Source organism: Callithrix jacchus, chromosome 17 (assembly GCF_049354715.1).
Source record: "Callithrix jacchus isolate 240 chromosome 17, calJac240_pri, whole genome shotgun sequence".
Lineage (NCBI taxonomy): Eukaryota > Metazoa > Chordata > Mammalia > Primates > Cebidae > Callithrix > Callithrix jacchus.
In genome coordinates, this window is record NC_133518.1 from 40,187,187 (window position 1) to 40,213,340 (window position 26,154).

A 26,154-nucleotide genomic window follows, 5' to 3' on the forward strand; every position below is an offset into this window, starting at 1 on the left:
ATTTAAATGCATTTGGAACTTCTTTTAACCATGAGTGATTCAAGTTTGTAAAACGGATATGTCAGTTAAAAGCATATAACTATATTTATTTGTATAAGTATCAGGTTTATGGATTGCACTTAGAGGCAGCAAATTTCACATGTTTTACAAATTACAGTAGTAAAGGCTGCTACTTTTTGGTTTTATCTTTTTCTTCTTTTTTTTTTCTATTTCTTATAAATGCCCAATCTCTCAGAAGTTAGTCATTCAACAATGCCTACTGCATAGCTAGAATTCATCAAGATATTTCCAATTGTTGTTTTTGTTATTAAGTGTTTTAAAATACTAGCATTAGTTTGCAAATAGATGTGCAGAACCTTTCAAGATGATTGAAGTTTGAGCCTTCTATCATTATCTCATCCCACACAGAACTATTCGTCTTCCCTGGGAGGTGCCAGGATGTTAGAAATACATAAATTCTCAAGGAAAAATGTTCACATAAGCAAACATAAAATATAATTTTTAATACTTTGTATAGAGAAAGGGGTCCACAAAAGCCAAAATGCCTAAGGTCCAAGAAAGTCACCCAACAGCCCTACCTGTACACGTGATTTTATTGTTTCCAAGTGTGTTGAGATGGGTCTCCTAGACAGATAACGAGGTACAGATGTGTTGTTACCTTAGCTCTGAGCTGCCCCAGCAACTCTGAGACTGTCTTTAGGTGATGTTAGTTTCCCAAATTGCCTAATGCTCCAGTTGCTATGAATTCCACTGCTTTGTCAAGTCAAACAGCTTATGTGTGATATCGATTTATGTCTGTGCAGAAACATTCTTCTCAAAGACTTGATTCTGTGAAAAGTGTCTTCTAAATTTGTTCTGTCCGATATGATAGCCACTAGCCATATGTGACTATTTAAATGTAATTAAAATTAAATACATTATAAAAATTCAGTTCTTCTGTCATACTAGCCATATTTCAAACACTCAGTAACTACCTATGGTGACTACTGCATTGGGAAATACAGAATAATGAATATCTCTGGCTTTCTAGAAAGTTCTGTTAGACAGTTCTTTTCTAAAAGCTTTTACATCAGCTTCTTTCTCTGTCTTGTCTCAAGATAGTTTAGTTAGGGTTTTCCAGTGTAACAGAAATATTGGGGATTCATTCTTCATTGCAAAGAACACCATGAAATTCAAATAACCAATGTCCTGTAGATATTTAGTATTACCTTTTAATTAAGATAATAAATAAAATTGGTATTGTGGCTGCAAAATTATGATGTGGTAACCCCCTTATCAGGGCCATAAAGTTGGAAAGCAACAAAATACCAAAGAAATAGATTATTATAATACTTGACCTAGAGGGGTGTTCATGATGTATTATTAAGAAAAGCATATGACAAAATGACATCTCAGAATATAATTTTTGAAAAACAAGCAAACATAAATTGATAGTTTTAATGGATTTATAGAAATTTAATAATCCCAATAAAAGTATATTATAATACACATCGAGTTATTAACAGGTTATTTCAAGCAGATGATGGCAGTTGATTAACTTTCTCTTTTGCATCTCTATATTTTTTCACTTCAACAGTAAGAATATGTGCTTCAATAATTAAAAATTAGCAAAGAAAAATGGCAATGTGATAAGAACTCAAACAGATATAAATATCAAAGTCTATGTGCATGAAGGTGGGACCAAATTTCTGGGCCCAGAGTGTCTCTAAAAGGCCTCTCAGCCAGGATCACATGGGAGCTGGATCTTGAACTCCAAGTGGCTAAAGGGAGATGGCTCAGATTCAGAATAACTCCAAATCAGGAGGATATACTTGATGGCATCTGTTCTTGTTGCTAAAGGAATCCCATGAATATCAGTTGCACACTATTTATCTCATGATGTTTTCAAGCAATATCAGACTGATATTGGCAAATAATAGATAAATATTTGCCTAATGTTTGCAAATAACAAAATTAATAACTTTAAACATTTAATTCTTAAGCCTGTTTTTCTCATTTAACAATACATTATGAATGCTCTAGGATAATGGCTATACATTTAACATATTCTTTTTCACAAAGTCCTAAGTGTTTAGAAATATCATTCATAAATAAAAGGAAAATCAATGAGCTAAGCTTTCAATTGAATAAATTGAAAAGAAGCAAAAATTTTTAAAAACAAGGGAAAATAAATTTAAAAAAATTAATAAATTGATTAAATCTGAGATGAGTGGCAAAATTAATAGAAGAATTTGTAAAACTTTATATACAAACATTTAAAATTCAGGTAAAGTAGAATATTTTTAGAAAAACACAAATTACTGAAATGGATCCCAGTAGAGAAAAGTGAAATAAATCAATTTCCATGAAGTAAATTGAGAAATGTAACAAAGTGAATAAAACTCATGATACGTCAAGTGCTCAGAAGTCACAAGTGTTATTAAAAATGGGGGCCAGACACAGCGGCTCACATCTGTAATCCCTAAACTTTGGGAGGCAGAGGCTGGAGGGTGGCTTGAGCCCAGGAATTTGAGGTTGCATGGAGCAAGGATTGTGTCACTGCACTCCAGTCTGAGTGACAGAGCAAGATCCTATCTCTGAAAGCAATAAATAAATATAATAATAAAAATGAGAAGATGAGGACTGACATCAGCAAGAGGGCTGACTACAGCTGCCTCGCATTTGCCTCCCCAACAACAATAATAAAAGACCAAGGCAACTAATATACAGCTAAAATTGGACCAGAGTATTGAAGAGAAAGTGCTGGAGTACAGTTGGGAAGTGGAGACACACCTGTAGTAACTGGAAGTCTAGGAGGCAGGATGGTGATCTCTGGCTTCTGCAACCCCATCCACTCATCTAGATTCATCTGCCTGGAGTCCGGAGGAATTTTCCATTGCAGGGAAAAACGTAAACAGAAGATCCCCACTAGCCACTATTGCCGCCATAACTATCTATAGTCTTTATAACAGGAGAATCCCATAGTCCTCATAAGTTCTGAGCCCCGTTTGGAGAATTGCTGGAAACTCATGTAGCTGCTTTGGCTCAAATTAGGAGCACAAAATATTCACTTCCCACCCCTATCCTCAGTGAGCAAGGTTGCCGCAGCCCAGTGCAATCTTGAGACCAGAGCCATCTCTGAAGTGTGCCTTCCTCTGCAGTCAGAAGCCACTGCCCTTCTCCATCACTAGGGCTCCATCTCCATTCCACCAAGCCCACACGGGTGGCTGAATGCCACAGCCCCAGCTGTGTGGATCCTGGACTCAGGATCAGCTATGACTCTGGTCCTGCACAGAAGGAAACCCAGCCCCACTCCTCATCCACCCAATGCACTTCTAACCAGAAGAACAGTCTGGCGGTCCCACCCTGATCAAACTGCTGCAAACCCCCACAAAGTGGGAGAGACACCTGAGCAGCGGTACACCTCCAGGCCAGTAGAAGGGCTACCTGCCAATACTCAGGACCTAAGAAACAGCCCTGAAGCACCCCTTCCCCCACAGATATGACCACACATGAGCCTGCACAACAACCCTGTTTCTACAATCAGGGACTAAGAAATAGCCCTGCAGGCCATTCTTGACAGGGATGCCCAGAGGACCGACAAGCATTGAAAAGCCCATGTCCCAGACCTGAGCAACAGTCCTGTTTCTCAGTAGGCCACACTTGACGGACACATTCCCAGGCCAGATGAGGAGCCTTGCACCTTAATCCTGGGCCTGAAAAACAGCCCCATTGGCCCTTCCAGCAAATATGCCCCCAAGCCAGCCAAGAAGCCTCATTCTAGCATTCGAAGCCTAAGAAGCATGGCTGTGGGCTGCCCATAGAATACATGCCCTTTAGCCAGCTGAACAACCATGTGCCTATGCTCCAGGCCACAGTAGTAGCCTTGAGACCCCAACCTCACAAGCTAGGCCCTATGTTGGTGAACCTACCATGTACACACACATGCCCCTGACCTGAGAAATAACCCAGTGAGCCTACCCTCAGCAAGACCATACTACTACTGCTACAAGCTCTCTCAGCCTATCCCACTGAGAAACTCTCAAATGCCATTAATATGTATTACAGATGAAAAATAAATGAAGACTACACTACTGTACCCACCTGGAAGCAAAGTCAATTTCTCCTACCAAATAGACACCCCAAGACCCATTCATATAAGTAAGTCTTTCCCTATTAAACCCTCTCCATAAAATTAGAAGAGGGAACTTTTCCAACAGATGCATAGAAATCAAAGCAGGACACCTTTAACATGAAAAAACAAGGAAGCATGAGACCTTTAAAAGAAAACACTAATTCTCTAGTGACAGACCTCAATCATAACAAAGTATGTGAAATGCCAGAAAAATAGTTGGAGATAATAATCTTAGTGAAACTCAATGAGATGTAAGAGAATACATATAAACAATTCCATGGAATTGGGAAAACAATTCATGATTTGAATGGGAAATTAAACAAAGAGTTCCCATAAAAATAAAAAACTAAACAGAAATCCTAGAGCTAAAGAATTCAATGAATGAAATTAAAAAAAAAATACAATCAAAGGACTCAACAACAGACTAGGCCAAGCAGAAGAAAAAAATTCTGAACTTGAAGATCAGTCTTTCACAGGAAAATAAAAGAAAAAGAACAAAGAATACAAATGGCAAAAGAAAGCCTTCAGGATTTATGGGACACTATTAAGCAGAGAAATGCACTATAAACCAAAGAGCCCTAAGATGCATTTATAGGATATTTCCCCCAACAGCTGCAGAATACACATTATTTTCATCAGCACATGGAACATTCTCCAGGATTGATCACATGTTAGGAGAAACAGCAAGTCTCAAATGAAAGTTTTTCATCCAAGAACTGGAATAAGACAAAGATGCCCCTTCTCACCATTCTTATTAAACATAGTATCTGTAGTCCTAACCACATAAATTAAGAAAGATAAAGAAATAAAGAGAATCCTTGTTAGAAAGGGAGAAGTTGAATTGTCCCTATTAGAGATGATATAATTAATGATGTTATGCAAAAACACTTAAAACACATAAAGTTGCACAATACAAAATCAATATACAAAACCAGTAACATTTCTATACACAAACAACAAACTATTTGAGAAGTAAATTAACAAAGGAGTTTCATATACAATAGCTATAAAAATTAATACCTCAGAATAAATTTAGCCAAGGAGCTGAAAGACCTCTACAAGGGAAACTATAAAACACTGATGAAATATATTGAAGAAAGATACAAAGAAACAGAAAGACATCCCATGCTCATAAGTCTAAAGAATTAATATTGTTAAAATGGCAATACTACCTAAAACAATATACAGATTCAATGTAATGCCTTTTAAAATATAAACATTCTTCACAGAAATAGAAAGAAAAATCTTAAAAATTTGTATGGAACCACAAAAACCCCAGAATAGCAGAAAGTCCTGAGCAAAAAGAACAAAGCTAGAGACATCACACCACTAGACTTCAAAATATACTACAAAGCTGTAATAACAAAAACTGCCTGGTACCAGTCTAAAGAAAGACAAATAAACCAATGTCAACAAGCTAAGAAAGCAGAAATTAACACATGTATTTATAGCTAACTGATTTCTGATAAAGGTGACAAAAACACTCATTAGGGAAATGGCAGTTTCTTCAATAAATGGTGCTGGAAAAACTAAATATCCATATGCTCAAGAATGAAACTCGACCCTTATTTCTCATATTACACAAAAATCAATTCAAAAGGAAACAAAGACATAAATGTAAGACCCAAAACTATAAAACTTCTAGAAGGAAACACAAGGGAAAAGCATTGGAACACCGGTCTGAGAAAAGGTTTTATAAAGAAGACCTCAAAAGCACAGGCAACAAAAACAAAAAGAACCAAACTGCAAAGTTTCTGCACAGCAAAGAAAATAATCAGCAGGATGAAAAGATAACCTACAGAACTGGAGAAAATATTTGCAAATTTCTCATAGAATAGGGGATTAATGTCCAGAATATACATGAATCAAACACCACAACAGCAACAAGAGCAAATATCTGATTAAAATGACTAAATGATCTAAACAAACATTTCTCAAAAGAAGGCATACAAGTTGCCAATAAATACATTTTAAAATGCTCAACATCACTAATCATCAGGGAAATGCAAATCAAAACCACAATGAAGTATCATCTCACACCAGTTAGGATGGCTATTAACAAAAAATAAATGCTTACAAAGATATGGAGTAAAGAACACTCTTATATAGTGTTGGTGGGAATGCAGCTTAGTACAGCTATTATGGAAAACAGTATGAGAGTTCCTCAAAAAAAAAAAAAAAATGCTACCATAGAGCCATCATGTGATCCAGCAGTCCCAGTACTGGGCATTTACCCAAATGAAAGGAATCAACATCTTGAAGAGACATCTGCATCCCTTGTTTATGGCAGCACTATTCAAAATAGCCAAGATATGGAATCAACCTAGGTGCCCAACAACAAATGAATGGGGAAAGAAACTACAGTATATATACACAATACAATTCTGTTCAGCTATTAATAAAATCCTGTCATTCATGGCAACATGGATGGCATGATGATAAGTGAAATAAACCAGGAATGCGAAATTAAACACTGCATGTTCTCACTTATATGTGGAAACCAAAAAAAAAAAGTTATTTTCATAGATGTAAAAAGTGGAACAGAAGATAGAAGGCACTGGAAAAGGTAGGCGGAAAGGAGGATAGAAAGAGATGTATTAAAGAACACAAAATTACAGCTAGATAGAATGAATAAATTTTAGTGTTCTACACTACAGTAGGATGACTATAACTAATAATAATATATTATTTAATATATAGTTTCAAATAGCTCAAAGGAGGATATTGAATTGTTCCCAATACAAAGAAATAATAAATGTTTGAGATTATGGATATGTTACTTACCCCGATCTGATTCCTATACATTTTATGTATCAAAACATCATTAATTTCATCATGAATATATATAGTTATTGTTTGTCAATTTAAAAAATTAAATTAGAATAAAATGAAATAAATGGGAAGATGAGATTCACGTAAAAACAGATAAATTACCAAGGATCCCAGACTCTAGCTTTTGAGGTTTTTTGGGTTGTGTGGTGACCACTGACCTGGAAAAAGGCATTTGTAATCCTAAGTATGTGTTTAGATGGAAAGGGAACAGAGAAAAGTGTTCTCTCCTGTTCTCAATCATCTACGCCAATTTTATTAGATAGACTGAGAAAAGTACCCACATTGCAAAAAGAACCCTAGGCAGCTCCTCATATTGGTGATGTTTTGTCTCATGTGATCTTCCCATTACTGATGGAACCAAGGATGGATCCTTTACCTGAGTAAAGGATAGAGAACATATAATCTGATCAATAGCCAACAAAATTTTATCAGCCAATCACAAACCCTTTGAACACTTTACTGGTAGCAAATGTAAAAATTGTTATTCAGTGAATCACAGAAGCTGCAGCAGATAAAGCATAGCCAAGTCATGTTAATAGCTGTTTCGTATTAGTACTATAGAAATATTCTTTTAAAAAATCCACAAACTCAGTTGCTTGGTGGCAACATGATAATCCAGCTACAGTGGCTCTGGATCTGAATAGCCTTTCAGTAGCCATCCCCCACAAGCTTGGGTTGACTAGAATTCTTATCCTTCTAATGAGGTCCAGTGGATTGCCTTCCTTCATTTCCCACTAGGCTTAACTGCATGGTTGGAATGAATTCCTGGCCTCTTCATTTCCATTCACATTGGACAACACATTTTTCTCATTTAGTTGAGAAAGTTCTGTTCTAAGCTCTAGCCTAAGACGCAAACCATCCTCAGAAAACATTTTGAATTCCTGCTGGTGGAATAAATGAAGTTTTGATCTAGCATTTTTGAAAGATTAAAGGAATTGGTCTTTTCTAAGGTTGTGAGGAAATTTATTAATGGCATTCAAGAAAATGATAGATTCTTACATAGGCGATACTGACCAGCTGTTCTTCATCTCTACTGAGAGCAGAACAAGGAAAATGGTGTTAAATTGCAAAATTAGGGATTGTGTCAATTTAATAAATCACCCAGTCCTTATTCTTTCATCTCCCACTCCCTGTCCCAGTTGCTAACCTTTTCAGCTAAGTGTTCATTACTAGGCATTTCATTTTCAATTCCATTTATTCCTAAATAGGAGGATTTGGGCAGCCCAGTTCTTTGATTTATGGAAGTACAGCATACTGCACAAGTCCTCTTCAAATCTACTTCCATGATGAAGCATTGCCTGTCAGAAGCAATATGCTGAGCAGCAGAATGAGGACAAATGCTGACACACTTTTCAATTCTGATCACAGTGAGCCTCTGATGCCAACCACACAGAGACATATGATTTCTCACCGTTGTGTTGTCTATTTCCTTCCAAGCATACATATAGTCATGGGACATTTTGCTATCAGTTCCAGGGCAGTCCTGACAGCTAGAATTTTTAATATTGTAAGGAGACATTAATTCTATGAAATTAATTAAGGGAAGTAAACAGGCTTAGCAGAGTCTAGGAGCCAAGAAACAAACAGAGGAGATAGGGAACCTGGCCACAAAGAATCGATAGGGCTTACCAGGAATGGTAACACTGACAATAGTTAAGACATGTCAGTGACATCAAGTACAGTTGTGTTGAGGATTTTAATGCTCACTTCCCCAATACCTGCCCCTAAATACCCCGACAACAGCCTTCTTTGGAGACTGGGGAGAGCTGTGGTCTGCTAATATCCCCAGTGCAACCAAACAGAAAGCCCAAGTGTGTTCCACCCAGAAGAACCAAAAAGCACAATAAGAATTTAAAGGGGGCACACTGGAATTTTTAAAAATGTGTTTATATAGAAAGAGAATTTCATGGAATATTCCATTACTAAAGCATGAGAATAAATGCTAATCCATTTCATAATGACTTTACACCACACCAAAGTACAGAGAAGCTGCTTACATGAAGCTTCTAATTTTCTCCGTTTAATTATTCTCATAGGATAAAAACTACCCTCAATGAAGAGATATTAATCTTCCAGTGGCCGTGACATCAAATTACTGCCCACACATTATTGAAAACAAAAAAAAAGTTTGTGTTTTTACAAACACCATCAATATCCCAATACCACCCAGTTCATTGGCTTTGATTTTGTCATTTTCTCAGACTGTGAAAAGCAAAATAGTCCTATGGATTTATGGCTCTGACACTACTATTTTCAGTAAATAAGCACATTCCATGAAGACACAAACACAGAAGGGGAAAGAGTCAATGTGAGGGAAGCAGCTCTCTTAATAGTACTTAAAGTCTACTGGAATTTAACTACTAAGTAGTTTAACTGTTACTTAGTAGTTTAATTTGTAAACTGCTAAGCTTACAACACCATAAGCCTAACAGTTTAACACTGACTTTTGAATGTGAGAGGATCAGAATGAAAAACCACAAAGAAAGCCTTAGACCGTAGACTCTAAGTACATCTTTCTCTTACCATGTTTAGCTACTTAATTAAAGATGAAAATGATCAAGTAATTTAACAATTTTATTATTTAAACCTATATCCATTTCCTTATATATATGAAATATATATATAAATATCTGTGTGTGTGTATATATACACACACATATATGCACATATATAAAAAAGTATTGCTTCATTTTGACTTTTTAAATCAACATTTGATTCCATCCTCTGCTACAGAGCTATATGTGCAAGGTATCTGAGTAGAGGATAGGGTTAAATACTGACTTACAAAGTCAAAATAAAGTAAGAAGTCTGATTCTAGAAAACACAGATATCTCTCATTTATTGCCTGTTATAGTAAATGCTAGTGGGAAAATCGAAATATATGAAAGACAGTTTTGAACCTTTAAGCTCTAAAATTTAGGTAAAAGACAAACTGGGCATACAACCTGTGGTTAATTTGAAATATGCCCATGCTGAGAACTGAACAGTGCCTACACACTACATGCCCATCTCACTCTGAAACTGCTCGACAGCCTTAGCGGAACATTCTGGTCAAACTTTCCTATATTTTAAAATTATCAGATAAATGTTTTAGGACTTATATAAGAAATGTCCATATTTTCTGGGCCATGAAACTAACATTGTCTTCAAGAGCTCATAAATTATTCCTCAGAGCCTTTAAAAGTGACAGGTTGTAAATTTGCTTACTTTGTCCTACACTTACCTCCAGCCTCATAGCAACGTTTTCAATGCGGCAAATTATCTTTTGCCAGCCATTAGAGTTGACAGGTAGGCAAAAGGGGATGAGAAGTTCTGGCCGCCTAATTATCCCAGTGACCTAACTGCTAAAACTCTGGAGTCTGATAAGAGAGAATATAAATGCAAGACATTCTCCTTGCTTATGAGGAGGAATGTCATTATATCCTCTAGAAGTACACTTAATGAGATAGTTTAAATACTTTTGAAAGAAAGGGGCTTGATTACTAAAACAGTTGACATAGTTAAGAGAACATTTATAGTGGTTTTATATATCTAAAATGCACTTGTTGTACATAAGAATGGAAATCTACTGACTGATAAAGTCTTTTAAAATGAAGATTCTATCATCTACTTAAAATCCCTTGGAGGATACTGAGTGTTCCACATGATAACTATTATAATTATAAGCATTTGTCAAGATGGTTTAAAACACTCTTATCACAAAAAGCTTGATTATAACAGTGGGCTGAGGTGGTTAGCAGCCCTTTCATAGTGCTTGTGTATAACAGCCTACATAGTGCATTTATGAAATGGAAGAATGGTTTTTGTGTTAAATGCTAAAAGTCTAAAAAAGCTTCATTTGCGATTTAAGCACTCTGAGGAAGGATAGAGAAAGCATAGACATAGGCTTGAGGCAAAGGCTGACTCTTCATGATTAGGGTTTCACTGGATTCATAATATATCTGTGCATTGAAAAAGGTAGCAAAGGGCGGGGTGAGGTGAAATACAAAAAAATTAGCTGGGTTTAGTGGCATGCGTCTGTAGTCCCAGCTGCTCGGGAGACTGAGACAGGAAAATTGCTAGAACCCAGGAGGCAGAGGTGGCAGTGAGCCAAGATAGCACCACTGCACTCCTGTCTGGGTGATAGAGGGAGACTCTGTCTTTAAAAAAAAAAAAAAGGAAAAGAAAAATGTAGTGATGGAGTTTAACATTGTTCTCAATGGCTGACACCACAGATTTTGAGGAGTTTGAGAACAGATCAACATGTCTGGGTGTTATTTCCATCAAAATGTGATGCACTAATGAAGTGTAATTTATTACATTTTAAATAGTTACATATTCACTTTAATCTTCAGTGAGTCAATAAGCTAAATGAGCTTCTAGGCCAAGTTTCAAGTTCAATTGTTACAATCACTTCAGAAGATCCTTTCATCTATTTTAATTCAACTCTAAATCACAATTAAAACTCTTTGGAATCTAATGAAAGTTTCGTGGAACAGTTGTACTGGAGCAGTACCACTGGATTTCACAAACAGCCATTTTATTTAACCTTCCAGATTCTTCCTTGAACTAAAAACAAAGAGCAAAACAATAGAAACATATAGATTTAACAAAGTGCTTATCTACAAAAAATTAAAACATAATGCTATTTGATAGACAAGTAAATTTGTGGAGAAAAATTGTAATTTCACAGGAAAACACACAGTTTTAGGAGATATAAAATGATCACTTTTTGCATAAAAGTATTGGAAGCTTCCCAGATGACTATAGCTTATACTTCTGGAAGCAGAAGAAAGTAAATAATTGGAAGAGCATGATATCACTTCAGGAACTGCCCAAATTCAACTTAATGAGAAGCTATATCACCTCTCCATGTCCACTTCTTACCCAGAGGGGGAAATGGTACAGAGACACATCATTACACTGTCATCTGTTCTCTGACTACTGTATATTTAAAGTTCATCAGTTGATGAAATATGATGGAAAATGTCTCATATCATCTTGCCTGGAAAAGTAAGTCGTTACAGAAAAAAACAAATAAGAAAGCTTACAGTTCAAACTCTAAAAGAATTTTTAGGTTTGAAGCTCTAAAGAGTATCAATTCTTTCAGCTTCATGAAGAGTACTTACTTTTAAAATGTCACCTAGGCCGGGCGCGGTGGCTCACACCTGTAATCCCAGCACTTTGGTAGGCCGAGGCGGGTGAATCACAAGGTCAAGAGATCAAGACCATCCTAGTCAACATGGTGAAACCCCATCTCTACTAAAAATACAAAAAATTAGCTGGGCACGGTGGCACGTGCCTGTAATCCCAGCTACTCAGGAGGCTGAGGCAGGAGAATTGCCTGAACCCAGGAGGCGGAGGTTGCGGTGAGCCGAAATCGCGCCATTGCACTCCAGCCTGGGTAACAAGAGTGAAACTCCGTCTCAAAAAAAAAATATATATATATATAAATGTTACCTAAACTATCTCCTTGGTATTTTTTATTACCTTATATTTTCTCATTACATAATTATAGTATATTGTTATTATTACTATTATCTTTATTTGTCTAACTTGTCTCCAGGACTAGTGAACTCCAAAATCTTCCACAGAACATATGTAGAATTTACAGTCCATATGCACCTCACACAGGTGTAAGTGGAAAAGGTTGCTTGGGCTGTCCTGAGATCTAGGGCAGGTCTCCAGCTCAGCTCGCCTATGACCCATTCCTGAATCACTTGAGAAACTCTTCACTAGATTCTGAGGTCATTGAAATCAGGGTATTTGTCTTCATGTACACAGCTCCTTAAAAAAGTGTCCTCAATAAGCAGATAATAAAGAAAAAATAAATAAATTCTATTAGGTGGATTACAAAGCTTTTCACAGCCTTGGCTGTCAGCCAAGCCCTGTATCTAGTCAGCTCTATCTTCAGCTCCTCATTGTCATTTGTACCTCATCCTGGGCTCTGAAGCATTTACAAGTTTATGTCATAGCCCTGCACTTACTAACTTGGAACATTCAACAAAGAATTCTGAGAAAGTTATCTCCAGCAGAAAAATGCCAGGATATTGCTGTCACAGATCCTCCCACATATACTACCAGGGATCAGAATTAACACAACCTCTTTGCTCTCCTGCCCCAACATCTGGTCAAATGCCATGTCCTATCATCTCATCTCCTAATATCTCTCCAATCCGTCTATTTCTCTCCATTTCCAGGATCACCATACCACATAAGGTTTTCATCATCTCTCACTTAGATGATTTTCATACGCTCCAAATGTCTCTTGAACTAATCACCCACCTTTCTTCTCACAGCATCCTAAATGAGCTATTAAACATACAAATATGATAACCTCAACTAAAATTTCTTCATCAGTGATTGATGCTTAGAATTTAAAAAAAAGTAACATGACCTTCAGTGCATGATCTCACTGCCAGCTGATCTCACCATGTTTATCTTGCAACCTTACTTCCTTCCCTGCTTATTTCACAGCTATACCACTTTCTGTTAGGTCCCTGAATACAACAAGCTTACTGTCACATTAGGACAAACAAGTACTATTAGTTTTATATGATTTACACACCCTCCTTTCTTAAACTAGTTAATTTTGACTTATTCAAATATAGATAGAAAGTGAACATCTCCAGAGAAGTTTAACTGACATGTATTAAGCACCTAATGTATGTTCTCCTCTGCCCTGGATTTTGGAAGCAAAGGGGTAAACAAGATAGAGAAGGTTCTTGCTTTCATGTAGGCTAGTAAGCAAGATTTCATTTGGCGACAAGCAACTAAATTCCTATTACAATGACTTAAGTATGTAGTATTTATTTCACATGCACGAGAAGACCATCGGCAAGCCCTACACTGATACAATACAGCATCTAGACAATGTCATCAGTGACCAAGGCTCTTTGCCTATTTTTACTTCCTATGCTTAATACAGAAACCTTGATGTATTCATTCCTATCATTCTCAGTTATAAGGTGATTGTATTTTTTGTAGACTCTAAAGCAATACTGCAGAGAGAAAGGGGTAACATTTATTACCAGGAAAGCAAAATTTCTGGAAGAAACATTCCATGGTGTTTCCCTTATAACTCATTAGTTGGAAGTGCCACATCATGCCTCTGTACTGCCGTGGAGACCAGGACCTTGGATTTTATTAGCTGGGCAATTGTCATATTAAATAAAACCAAGATGGTGGTATTTGAAAGGTAAGAGTTCTCCTGAATAGAACTTCTAGGCCCAGGGAAGGAGACAGTCACTTTGGTGAACAGAATAATGGCTTTCCAATGATGTCCACATCCAATTCCCCAGAATCTGTGAACATGTTAGTTCCGTGGCAAGTGGGAATTAAGGTTGCAGATGGAAATAATTTTGCTAATCAGCTGACCTTAAAATAAGGAGTTTATCCTAGGTTATTTACATGGGTCAGTACAATCACAAGGGTCCTTGAACATGGATAAGACAACCAGATAAATAAAAATAAATAACAAAGTGGCAGGAGTATGTGTCTGCTTATCAATAATAACATTAAATGTAAATAGACTGAATTATCCAATAAAAAGACATAGGATGGCCGAATGGAAGAAAAAAACAAGACCTAATGATCTGTGTTTACAGCACACTTCTTGGAAGTAGGTTTCTCCCTGTAAAGATACACATAGACTGAAAATAATGAGATGGAGAAGGAGATTCCACACCAGCAGAAACCCTAAAAGAGTGGAAGTAGCTAAGTTTATCAGATAATATAGCTTTCAAGACAAAAACTGTAAAAAGAGATAAAGAAGGTATAATGAAAATATAATGAAACATATTATTGTATAGTGATAAAGGAGTCAATTCAGCAAGAGAATATAATGATTGTCAATATACATTTATATATATTCCTGCAACACTGGAGCACCCAGATAAATAAAGCAAATGTTGTTATCGCTAGAGAGAGAGATAGGCATCAATACAATAATAGCTGGAAACTTCAACACTCCACATTCAGCATTAGGCACATCTCCCAGAGAAACAATGAACAAAGGAACATCAGGCTTAATCTACACTGTGGAAAAAAGGGCCTAATAGATATTTACACATTTAATCCGACAGCTGCAATATACACATTCTTCTTCTCAGCTCATGAATTAAAATAGACCATATTTTAGGTCACAGAACAAGTCTGACAACATTCAAAAATGCAAAAATATCAAGCATCTTCTCTGACCACAATAGAACAGAGCTAGAAATCAGTAACAGGAATTTTGGAAGAAATTTTTTAAAGAAATGAAAATGAAACCATATGCTTTTGAATTCTGGTAGGTCAATAAATAAAGAAGGAAGTTAAAAGCTGGATGTAGTGGCTCTCACGTGTAATCCCAGCAATTTGGGAGGCCAAGTCAGGCAGATAACTTGAAGTCAAGAGTTAGAGACCATCCTGGCCAACATGTTGAAACACTGTCTCTATTAAAAATACAAAAAATTAGCCAGATGTAATGGTGCATGGATGTAGTCCCAGCTACTTGGGAGGTTGAGGCAGGAGAATTGCTTGAACCTGGGAGGCAGAGGTTGCAGAGAGCCAAGATTGTGCCACTGCACTCCAGTCTGGCAGAGAGAGAGCAACTCCATCTCAAAAAGAAAGAAAGAAAAAAAGAAAGAAAGAAAAGACACTGAAATATTTCTTGAAACATATGATAATAGACACACAACTTACCGAAAGATATGGGATACAGTGAAAGCAGTACTAAGAGAAAAATGTATAGTTATAACTGCCTACATCCAAAAAGAAGAAAAACTTCATACATATAAAACCTAATAACTCATCTTAAAGAATGACAAAGGAGCAAATCAAATCCAAAATCAGAAGAGAAAATAATAAAGATTAGAGAGGAAATAAATGAATTTTAAATGAAGAAAATAATACAAAAGCTCAATGAAACAAAAAGTTGGGGGTTTTTTGGCAAAAATAAACAGAATTGATTCTTTTCCAGACTAACAAAGAAAAGAATGGGAGAGGCCTCAAATAAATAAAATTGGAGATGAAAAGGAAGACATTATAACTGATACTGCATAATTTCAAAGAATTATTAGAGGCTACTATGAGAAACTATTAATACATGCCAGTAAATTGAAAAACCCAGAGGAAATGGATAAATTCCTAGACACATACAGCCTACCAATATTGAACCAGAAAGAAAACCTGAACAGACCAATAACAAGTAATGAGACCAAAGCCATAGTAAGTAATCATCCAATAGAGAAAAGCCTGGGACCTGATGGCTTTACTGCTAAATTCTATCAAACACTTAAAAAAACAAATACAAATTCTACTCAAATGATTTTTTTTAAAAAGGAGAAGGGAGTACTTATAAATATATTTTATGAGGTCAGTTTTACCCTGATACAGAAATCAGACAAAGACACCTCAAAAAAAGAAGACTATAGGTGACTATCTTCATAAATATTGATGCAAAAATCCTAAACAAAGTACTAGCAAACTGAATTTAACAATCCATTAAAAAGATCATTCCTTGTGACCAAGTGGGATTTATCCCAGGGATGCAAGGATGGTTCAACATATGCAAATCAATCAGTAAGATACATCAGCATCAAGAGAATGAAGGACAAAAACCATAGAATCATTTCAATTGATGCTGGAAGAGCATTTGATAAAATTTAACATTGCTTTATGACAAAATTCTTTTTTTATTTTATTTATTTATTTATTTATTTTTTAATTGCATTTTAGGTTTTGGGGTACATGTGCAGAACATGCAATACAGTTGCATAGGTACACACATGGCAGTGTGTTTTGCTGCCTTCTTCCCCTTCACCCACATTTGGCATTTCTCCCCAGGCTATCCCTCCCCAGATCCCCCCCCAACTGTCACTCCCCTCTTCCCCCCAATAGACCCCAGTGTCCAGTACTCCCTTCCCTGTGTCCATGTGTTCTCATTTTTCATCACCCACCTATGAGTGAGAATATGCTGTATTTCATTTTCTGTTCTTGTGTCAGTTTGCTGAGAATGATGTTCTCCAGATTCATCCATGTCCCTACAAACGACAAGAACTAATCATTTTTGATTGCTGCATAATATTCCATGGTGTATATGTGCCACATTTTCCCAGTCCAGTCTATCATCGATGGGCATCTGGGTTGGCTCCAGGTCTTTTCTAATGTAAACAGTGCTGCAATGAACATTCATGTGCATGTGTCCTTATAGTAGAATGATTTATAGTCCTTTGGATATATACCCAGTAATGGGATTGCTGGGTCAATTGGAATTTCTATTTCTAAGGCCTTGAGGAATCGCCATACTGTCTTCCACAATGGTTGAACTAGTTTACACTCCCACCAACAGTGTAAGTGTTCCTATTTCTCCACATCCTCTCGAGCATCTGCTGTCTCCAGATTTTTTAATGATCGCCATTCTAACTGGCGTGAGATGGTATACAAAATTCTATAAAAATATATAGAGGAAACATAGCTCAACATGACAAATGCCATATATGACAAAAATATAACTTGTATCATATTGATTGGGGAAAAGCAGAAAGGTTTTCCTTTCAGGTCTGGAACATGACAAGGATGCCCACTTTCACCACTGTCATTCAACATAGTACTGGAAGTCCTAGCTAGAGAAATCAGATAAGAGAAAGAAATACACGGCATCCAAATTGGAATGGAAGTGGTCAAATTATCATTGCTTAAAAATAATATAATCTTATATTTAGAAAAACCTGAGGACTCTATCAAAAAACTGTTAGAACTAACAAACAAAGCAGAAAATATGCAGGATAAAAAATCAATATATGCTAACAGTGAACAATCTGAGACAGAAACATTAAAAGTAATCCTATTTATAATAGCCATATGTAAAATTAAATACCTAGGATTATCTTAACCAAAGAAGGGAAATATCTCTACAATGAAAACTATAAAACATTCATGAAAGAAATTAAATAGGACACAAGAGATGGAAAGATATTCCATGTTCATAGATTGAAAGAATCAACATTATTAAAATATCAATACTACTCAAAGCAATCTACAGATTTAATGCAATCCCAACCAAAATAACATGACATTAATCACAGAAATGGGAAAAAAATAATTGTAAATTTGTATGGAACCACAAAAGACCCAGGTTAGCTAAAAATATTGTAGCAAAAAGAACTGGAAAAATCATATTACCTGATTTCAAAGTTTACTACAAAACTATAGTAACTAAAATGGCTGGGTACTGGCATAAAATGAGAAAAATAGATCAACAGAACAGAATACAGAACCCAGAAACAAATCTACATAACTAGAGTGAATTCATTTTTGACAAAAGTGCCAGGAAGATGCACTGGGGAAAACACAGTATTTTTAAAAAACAATTCTGGGAAAACTGGATATTCATATGCAGAAAATTGAAACAAGACTCCTATCTGTCATCATATACAAAAATCAAATTAAAATGGGTTAAGGACGTAAATCTAAGACCACAAACTGTGAAGCTACTACAAGAAAACATCAAGGAAATGCTCTAGAACACTGGACTCAGCAAAGATTTCTTGAATAATACTCTACAAGCAAAGGAAATGAAGCAAAAATAGACAAACAGGATCACATCAAGTTAAAAAGCTTATGTACAGTACGAACAAAAACACTGAAGAAATAACCCACAGAATTTAAGAAATATTAACAAACTATCCATCTGACAAGAGATTAATAAATAGAATAAGGAGCTCAAACAACTCAATAGGAAAAAAATCTAATAATCCAATTAAAAAATGCAAAATAGTTGAATGGACATTTCTCAAAAGAAGACATACAAATGGCTAAAAGGTATATGAAAAGATACTTGACATCATTAATTATCAGAGAAATGCAAATGAAAACAACAATGAAACATCTCACCTCATTTAAAATGGCCCTTATCCAAAAGACAGGCAATAACAAATGCTGGCGAGGATGTGGAGCAAAGGGAACCCCGGTATGCTGCTGGTGAGAATGTAAATGAGTACAGCCACTATGGTGAACAATTAAGAGGTTCTTCACAAAAACTAAAAATAGAGCTACCATATAATCCAGCAATTCCAGTGTTGGATATACACCCAAAAGAAAGGAAATTGATATATTGAAAAGATATTATGTTTGTTGCAGCACTGTTCACAATGTCCAAGATTTGAAAGCAACCTAAATGTTCATCAAGAGAGGAATGGATAAAGATAATGTGGTGCATATACACAATGAAGTACTATTCAGCCGTAAAAAAGAATGAGATTCTGTCATTTGCAACATGGATATAGCTGGTGGTCATTATGTTAAGTGAAATAAGCCAGGCAAGAAAGACAAATCTCATATGTTCTCACTTATTTGTGATAGGTAAAAATTAAAACAGTTGAAGATGATAGAGATAGAGAGTAGAAAGATGGTTACCAGGGCCAGGCGCGGTGGCTCAAGTCTGTAATCCCAGCACTTTGGGAGGCCGAGGCGGGTGGATCACGAGGTCAAGAGATCGAGACCATCCTGGTCAACATGGTGAAACCCCGTCTCTACTAAAAATACAAAAAATTAGCTGGGCATGGTGGTGCGCGCCTGTAATCCCAGCTACTCAGAAGACTGAGGCAGGAGAATTGCCTGAACCCAAGAGGCGGAGGTTGCAGTGAGCCAGATCCTGCCATTGCACTCCAGCCTGGGTAACAAGAGTGAAACTCCGTCTCAAAAAAAAAAAAAAAAAAAGATGGTTACCAGATGCTGGGAAGACCAGCAAGGGAGTAGTGGGTTTGGGGGAAGATGGAAATGGCTAATGGGTACAAAAGTAATAGAAATAATTAATAATATCTAGTATTTGATAGCACCAAGTGGCAACTACAGTTAATAATAATTGAATGGCATGTTCTTAAATAACTAAAAGAGTACAACTGGGTTGTTCATAACACAAAGGATATATTCTTGATGGAATAGATAACCCGTTTTTCATGATGTGATGATTACCCATTGTAGGCCTTTATCAAAATATGTCATGCACCCTGTAGATATATGTACCTAGTATGTACTCCCAAAAAATGAAAAGTGGAAAGCTAAAAAAAAAAAGTCTTATTCTTATTTCTCCTCCTTTAAATATCTAAAAGGAAGCTCTCCTATCCTCTTAACAGGAAGATAAAGTCCCTTCTCCCCTGACCTTTGGTAGTAACCTTTGGTAGGGCAGTTGTACCACTTCTCCTTGCCCACAGCACTTCTCTCTGTTTCACACTTTTGGATTCACATATTTTAGGCCAAATACAAATTCCATTTGGTACCAAGTCTCAGGTTATCGCTTCTCCTTTAAAGGGCATTGCAAACCAGTGTCTACAATTTCAATGTTCTTTCTGCTCTACAAAGCAGAAGTTGATTTAGGTCAGCCACTGAAGAGAAGTCTGTGGGTACCAGTACTGTATTTGCATATCATCAATTCTCTGCCACCAGTTAGATTTGCCTGGAGTTTGCATTAACATTGCCAAAGCTGTCAATCGACCCCCAGCCATTTGGCACTCTAGAGACAAGCCAGAAGACTCAAGGGTGAGAGAAGGAAATGGTCAATTCTATTTTTCTATGGACTCAGAGGATCAGCATAAAATAAAAATAATTGTGGAGACATCTTACAAGCCATAAATTCATGGGCAATAACCTTAATAAAATAGTCATAATGCAGGCCTATGCATAAGGTGTCATTATAATCAAGACTAATTGAGGATCATTTTTAACTAAAGATATATCTGGAGAGGATGGATGCAGTAACAAATATGTAAAAATTTATTTCTGTCTCTACCACTTTATGTCTTACTTATAGACAGTAAGGATTAGTTGTAATTTCCTTGATATGTTACATAATTTAAAACATCTTGCAGGCCATCATAGCATAGATAATATGTGACATTGTAGTATGGTGCTGATTACACCCCAAATAAAATAATATTTAATTGAAGTACTTCTTCAATTTCATGGAGAAATGTGGTTGAGGCACATTTTAGAAACTATCACTATTACAGTATCTAGTATAAACTTGTCTAAAGTGTTTTTGTTTTTATTTGATCTGAAAGAGAAAGCCGAGCCTGAAGTCTTCACCATACAATCGAAGAGTTGAGATTCTTTAGGTTTTGTGGTGAGCCATATTTTTAAATATTTGGGGCTAATCTTTTTCTGGGATAAAAATATTAATAACTGGCAGGCAGACAGCGCCTACCTTTAACTCCAGCACTTTGAGAGGCCAAGACAGGAGGTTTGCTTGAGCTCAGCAGTTCAAAACCAACCCGGGCAACACAGGGAGATCCCATTTCTACAAAAAGAAAAATAAATAAAAATAAAAATGTAAATAACTGGTGGAAATAAATTTCAGTACAAATATATTAGGCTAAATCAATTGGTTTTGTTGTTAGTCAAGGAGAAAAGAGCACAGACTTTCTCCCAAATACTGCTTGATTGTGCAAAAACACAGTGATGTCAATGGCTGTCCACAACCCTACAGGATTATAATGCTAAGACTGACACACATTCTCCTCCCATCAACATTCACATCTCTTTATTGGCTATTGTTCTCTCAACGCTTTGTTTTTCATCTGCACATAAAGCCTTTAGGTCTTGTTCTTATTCATACTGGTAACTTTCATGAATATATCACCCACTGTGTCCTGCTTTCTTGCCATTTGTTATGGGTTGAATTGTGTCTCCTCAAACTCCATATGTTGAAGTCCCAATACTCAGTATCCTGGAATCACCTGATTTGGAAATGGGGTCATTGCAAATATAATTAGTTTAGATAAGGTCAATAGGGAGGGCCCTGGTTCACTATGACTGGTGTCCTAATAGAAACAGAAATCTGGACACAGAGACAAACACGTACAGAGGGGAGACTTTGTGAAGAGACACAAGAAGAAAATGTGTTTCTATAATCCAAAGAAGTAACATCTCCTTTCCTTGTCGTCTTCAAAAGGAACCACTCCTGCAGATATCTTGACTTTGAACTTCTAGCCTCTAAAACTGTGACACAATAAATTTCTGTTTAAGCCATTGAAACTGTGGTACTTTGTTAAGGCAGCATTAGCAAAGTAATATATCATTTTTAAGTATCATGGTATTTCCTAATTAAATCTAGAGTTCTAGAACTTTATTCAAGCCATATTATGTTCAGTATTCAAATCATTTTTCCAGGATCAAGGATTCCTACTTTTTTTTTTTTTTTTTTTTTTGAGACGGAGTTTCGCTCGTTACCCAGGCTGGAGTGCAATGGCGCGATCTCGGCTCACCGCAACCTCTGCCTCCTGGGTTCAGGCAATTCTCCTGCCTCAGCCTCCTGAGTAGCTGGGATTACAGGCACGTACCACCGTGCCCAGCTAATTTTTTGTATTTTTAGTAGAGACGGGTTTTCACCATGTTGACCAGGATGGTCTCAATCTCTTGACCTCGTGATTCACCCGCCTCGGCCTCCCAAAGTGCTGGGATTACAGGTGTGAGCCACCGCGCCCGGCGGGATTCCTACTTTTTTTAAAAGGGTAAAGTATATGCTTTTCTAAAAAATCTCTTCCCCTCTTTAGTTCTTGTCCTTAGTTTAAATGTCCATTTCTGAACATTTTTCAATGTCATCCTTCTTTAGGTACAGCAACCGGAACTAATTGCAGAGTCCTATGCTTTACTGCAAGGATAAATCACTTCCTAACTCTCACTTTCCTGATTTGTAAATGCACTAGAAATGATCCTACAGTATTGTTTTGAGAATTAAACAAAGTAACACATATGAGAGTGTGTGAACTGCTGCTGTTTCTGCTTCATTTGCAGCAGCATCTCTGTGATTCACAGAATTAATGGTAACTGTGTTCGCCACCATAGACTTCAGGTGGAGCCCTCCAGGAAGAAAGGATAACGACTCACAAATCTTTATTCTGTGTAATCACTGGTGCTCAAGAGTCATCATCATATAAATATGGTTATTTTTTCTTAACCTACCATATTCACACACCCGTAGGGGTGTTCGTCTTCTGTGTCCTGACCTCACACACAAGCAGGAAAGATTTTTCTGCAGTTTATTCTTATCAGCTTGACATTTAATTACCCAGAGAAGCTTAGTGTCATCTGTGAACTTGAAGATTTTACTGAGCACTTCATCTTTCAGGTTTCTTATAGAAACTTTAAATGAAGCTAGTCCTGGCAATAATCCCTAACGCATAGCATCCAGATCTGAGTGTTGGGAATGGGTTACAGATGTGCCTTGACACAGATATTCTCAGCTCTTGGAGTAACAGGTGTCTCCATCCATAAAAATCTTTTCTATGTACATGAATTGTTGATAGCATTATCATTTAGTGGAAGAAAAATCAGGAAGTGAGGTTGTAAAGATACCTTCTGTTAAAATCCTTTTATTCATAAAAGTAGTTGGTTGTTCCCTTGCATTTTCCCATCAATAAACCAGGTGTTTAGCCATGACACCACATTCTCTTGAATTTTTAGGCAATTTGCTGTGTGTGTGTGTGAGCGAGTGTGTTTTCTATAGCTGTTTTAGTAGAATTCAACATAGAGCATTTTCAGATGTGTTGCAATTGTGACAACTAAGGATCATGGGAAAGACGGAATCCAAAATGATGTGCAGAATCAGTCACAGTAATAAATAATTCAGAAGTAAAGGTCAAAGGGCTTCTGTGAGTTATTGCCACCAGATTTGAAAAGACAAAATTGTTTTGTGCTTACTATGTGAAACTGCATTGATACAGAATCTATATACATTGAGAAACCATCTAAATATTACTTTTATTAAATTTACTAGATATTCCTTGCTGCCATTCCTAAAGGTCATCACAGTTAATAAGTATTTTGTTTTACTTAATCCCGGGCAATGTAAAGCTTTCTGAAGATAAGGAGTTCCTTCGCCCATAGAGGACCCTTGGGAAAAAAAGAGAAATGGTAGTGGGGCGAGTTGTTTAGTGGGAGGATGGGAATTTCTAGAGTATGGGTGAGAGGGGAGACACCTAAGCAAGGCTGGAAGAGCTGGTAGAAATCTAATAGGCTGAACAGAGAAGTGGCAATCTTGTTCCTTGATTTGGAATCTAAACTTCCCATAGGAAGGGGTGGCCTAATAAATAACTCAGAAACAAAAAGGAAAATAAAGGAGCAATAGTAAGAGAGGAAAATAAGAACCAAAATGAGTGTGATAGCAAAAGCAAGAGATAATGAAAGAGAACCTTAGTCTAGGCAAGGCAACCCAGCTTATGCTGTGTCATTACTTTTGTGTTTTTACATTGTATAATTAGCAACACATTCAAGTATGTGACCTCTCTAAGACAGGACTCAAGGAGAGAGCTTAAAGAGAAACAGCAATATTGAATCATTTGTGAAATAATGTTCCTGTCCAGTGAGACTGGCCAAGGCCCCAACCAGATTTTTTTTACTATCTGCTTTTATGGGAGTCTTGCAGATACCTTCGCTGTAGCCTCCTACTGTATACCTGTAATGCACAGAGTGCCTGACTGATTATAATACTCGGAATCCACAAACTGTCAGGCCCTTGATAGACTATGTCACCCAAGAATTGTTTTGGATCAATTTCCTTTCAAAATGCTTACAGGAAGGCTCCCTGTAGCCTAGGTAGGTTGAGATGAGGGCTGTCTTTTGACTCTTTCCACTAAAGTATAGCAGGAATCCATTCTCCTCCTACTCCTGGAAGAAAGAACAGACAACTGTCCCCCACATTCTCTAAATGAAGTCTCCTCCATTAATTTTCTTCCTCTATGCTTTTATGATTGGAGGTGGGTGACCGCTGCAGGCAGAATCAATGTAGGCATCTCTTAAACTGTGCTGGTTAAAACATCGAACACCTTTCTTGGAAAGTTTTGGGATAATTGACATCTGTTGCATTAGTCCCAGTCTTGAGGGCTTCGGACACAAATGAGACAAAATGGATTCTAATTATTATTAGGTTGCTCAATTTTAAATGGGTACATTTGAGGTTAAATTTGATCTATATCAGCAATTTCATATGGCTCAATCTAATGAATTCTAATGCATCAGGTTTTCCCTTCATCCTATTACCATGCAGTTTTGTCAGAATGTAACTTGTTAGGCAGCTATTCTTTGTCACATCCAGCAATTTTTTAGTGACCCATGAAAAAATATATAGTCAACTCTTGCCTATAAGCTGAAATAGTATTTCTTCAAACAAATAAACAAAACACATACTTCACGCAATGTTCTCAAAATTACAAGCTTCCAAGGTCTCTTTTATTGTAAAACAACAAAACAAATAGTTATTCACTGCCCAGCTTGAAAGTATCCCACTAGATGCCCTGGGGAGAAACAAATTTTTTGTTGGTGTTTACTAAAGGAGATGTGACTTTCCTGACAGTCTGAAGGAACTCTACTTAGAAAAACCATCATGGGGCTAAATAATGACAGTCATAGCTGCCAGCCTGTGACTTTTACCTAAGCTTAACTACCTTCAAAAAGTGTCTTTGCTACTCTGATCTTCTGTAAATTTCATTTGTTCCTCTCATTTGCTAAAAATGAAAGACATAAATATGTCGTTTTCTCTTTTTGACTGGTATTACAATTGAACTATCATGTTGATTTGGTTTTGTCTTCTGATTTCTGTATATCCCATGCTTTTGTAACAAGGTGACCTGTAGTACATTGGGGATCAGTTCTGTATTTCTTCTCTGGCCTTTACATAGTGAAGAAACTCAGTATATGCATGTTACATGAGACAGGGTGCTACTGCTCTTGAATGCAGCATTTTCAATGTTTGCATTATTCTATTTTAGCCTTAAGATCAGTTTTTGATATCATTCAAATCAATCTATCAGAATAGATGGAAAAGCCAACTTTTCACATTGCTGGAAAAGCAGTATGTGTTATGTTTAACTTGAGTAGGAGTTTTTTGATTTATTGTTCTGATCTTTTAATTTCTTGCAAAAATTTGAACCTTTCGAAATATTCATCTTAGGGTAAAAACAACAAGAGAATTTGCCTAATATTTAAGCTCAAAGAAAATGGAAGTCTTATATAGAGCTAAGTATGATCATCTAAAGATTTATTTGTAAGCCCAACATATATTAAACGTTGAATAATCATATCACAATACCAAAGAAAAAATAAGTACGTGATTATATTACAACTTCTGCAAGATAAACTATTCCAAGATGTGGAGGAACCATTGTTTGTTCTCTTCTTTTTAGCTGTTATGAAAGGAGCAATTTAAAAAGCAAATAATACATTGGTAAATTCCAACAGTTTATATCATACTC

General features: G+C 36.5%; 1 long non-coding RNA gene across 3 annotated transcripts in view; it reads right to left on the minus strand.

The window, feature by feature from the left end:
* LOC128929968 (uncharacterized) overlaps positions 1-26,154 on the minus strand; it is a 508,389-nt gene that overhangs the window by 344,488 nt on the left and 137,747 nt on the right. For all 3 annotated transcript variants that reach the window (XR_013528585.1, XR_013528583.1, XR_013528584.1), the window contains exon 2: positions 21,111-21,203. This is a non-coding gene — a long non-coding RNA (uncharacterized LOC128929968). The remainder of the gene's footprint in view (positions 1-21,110; positions 21,204-26,154) is intronic.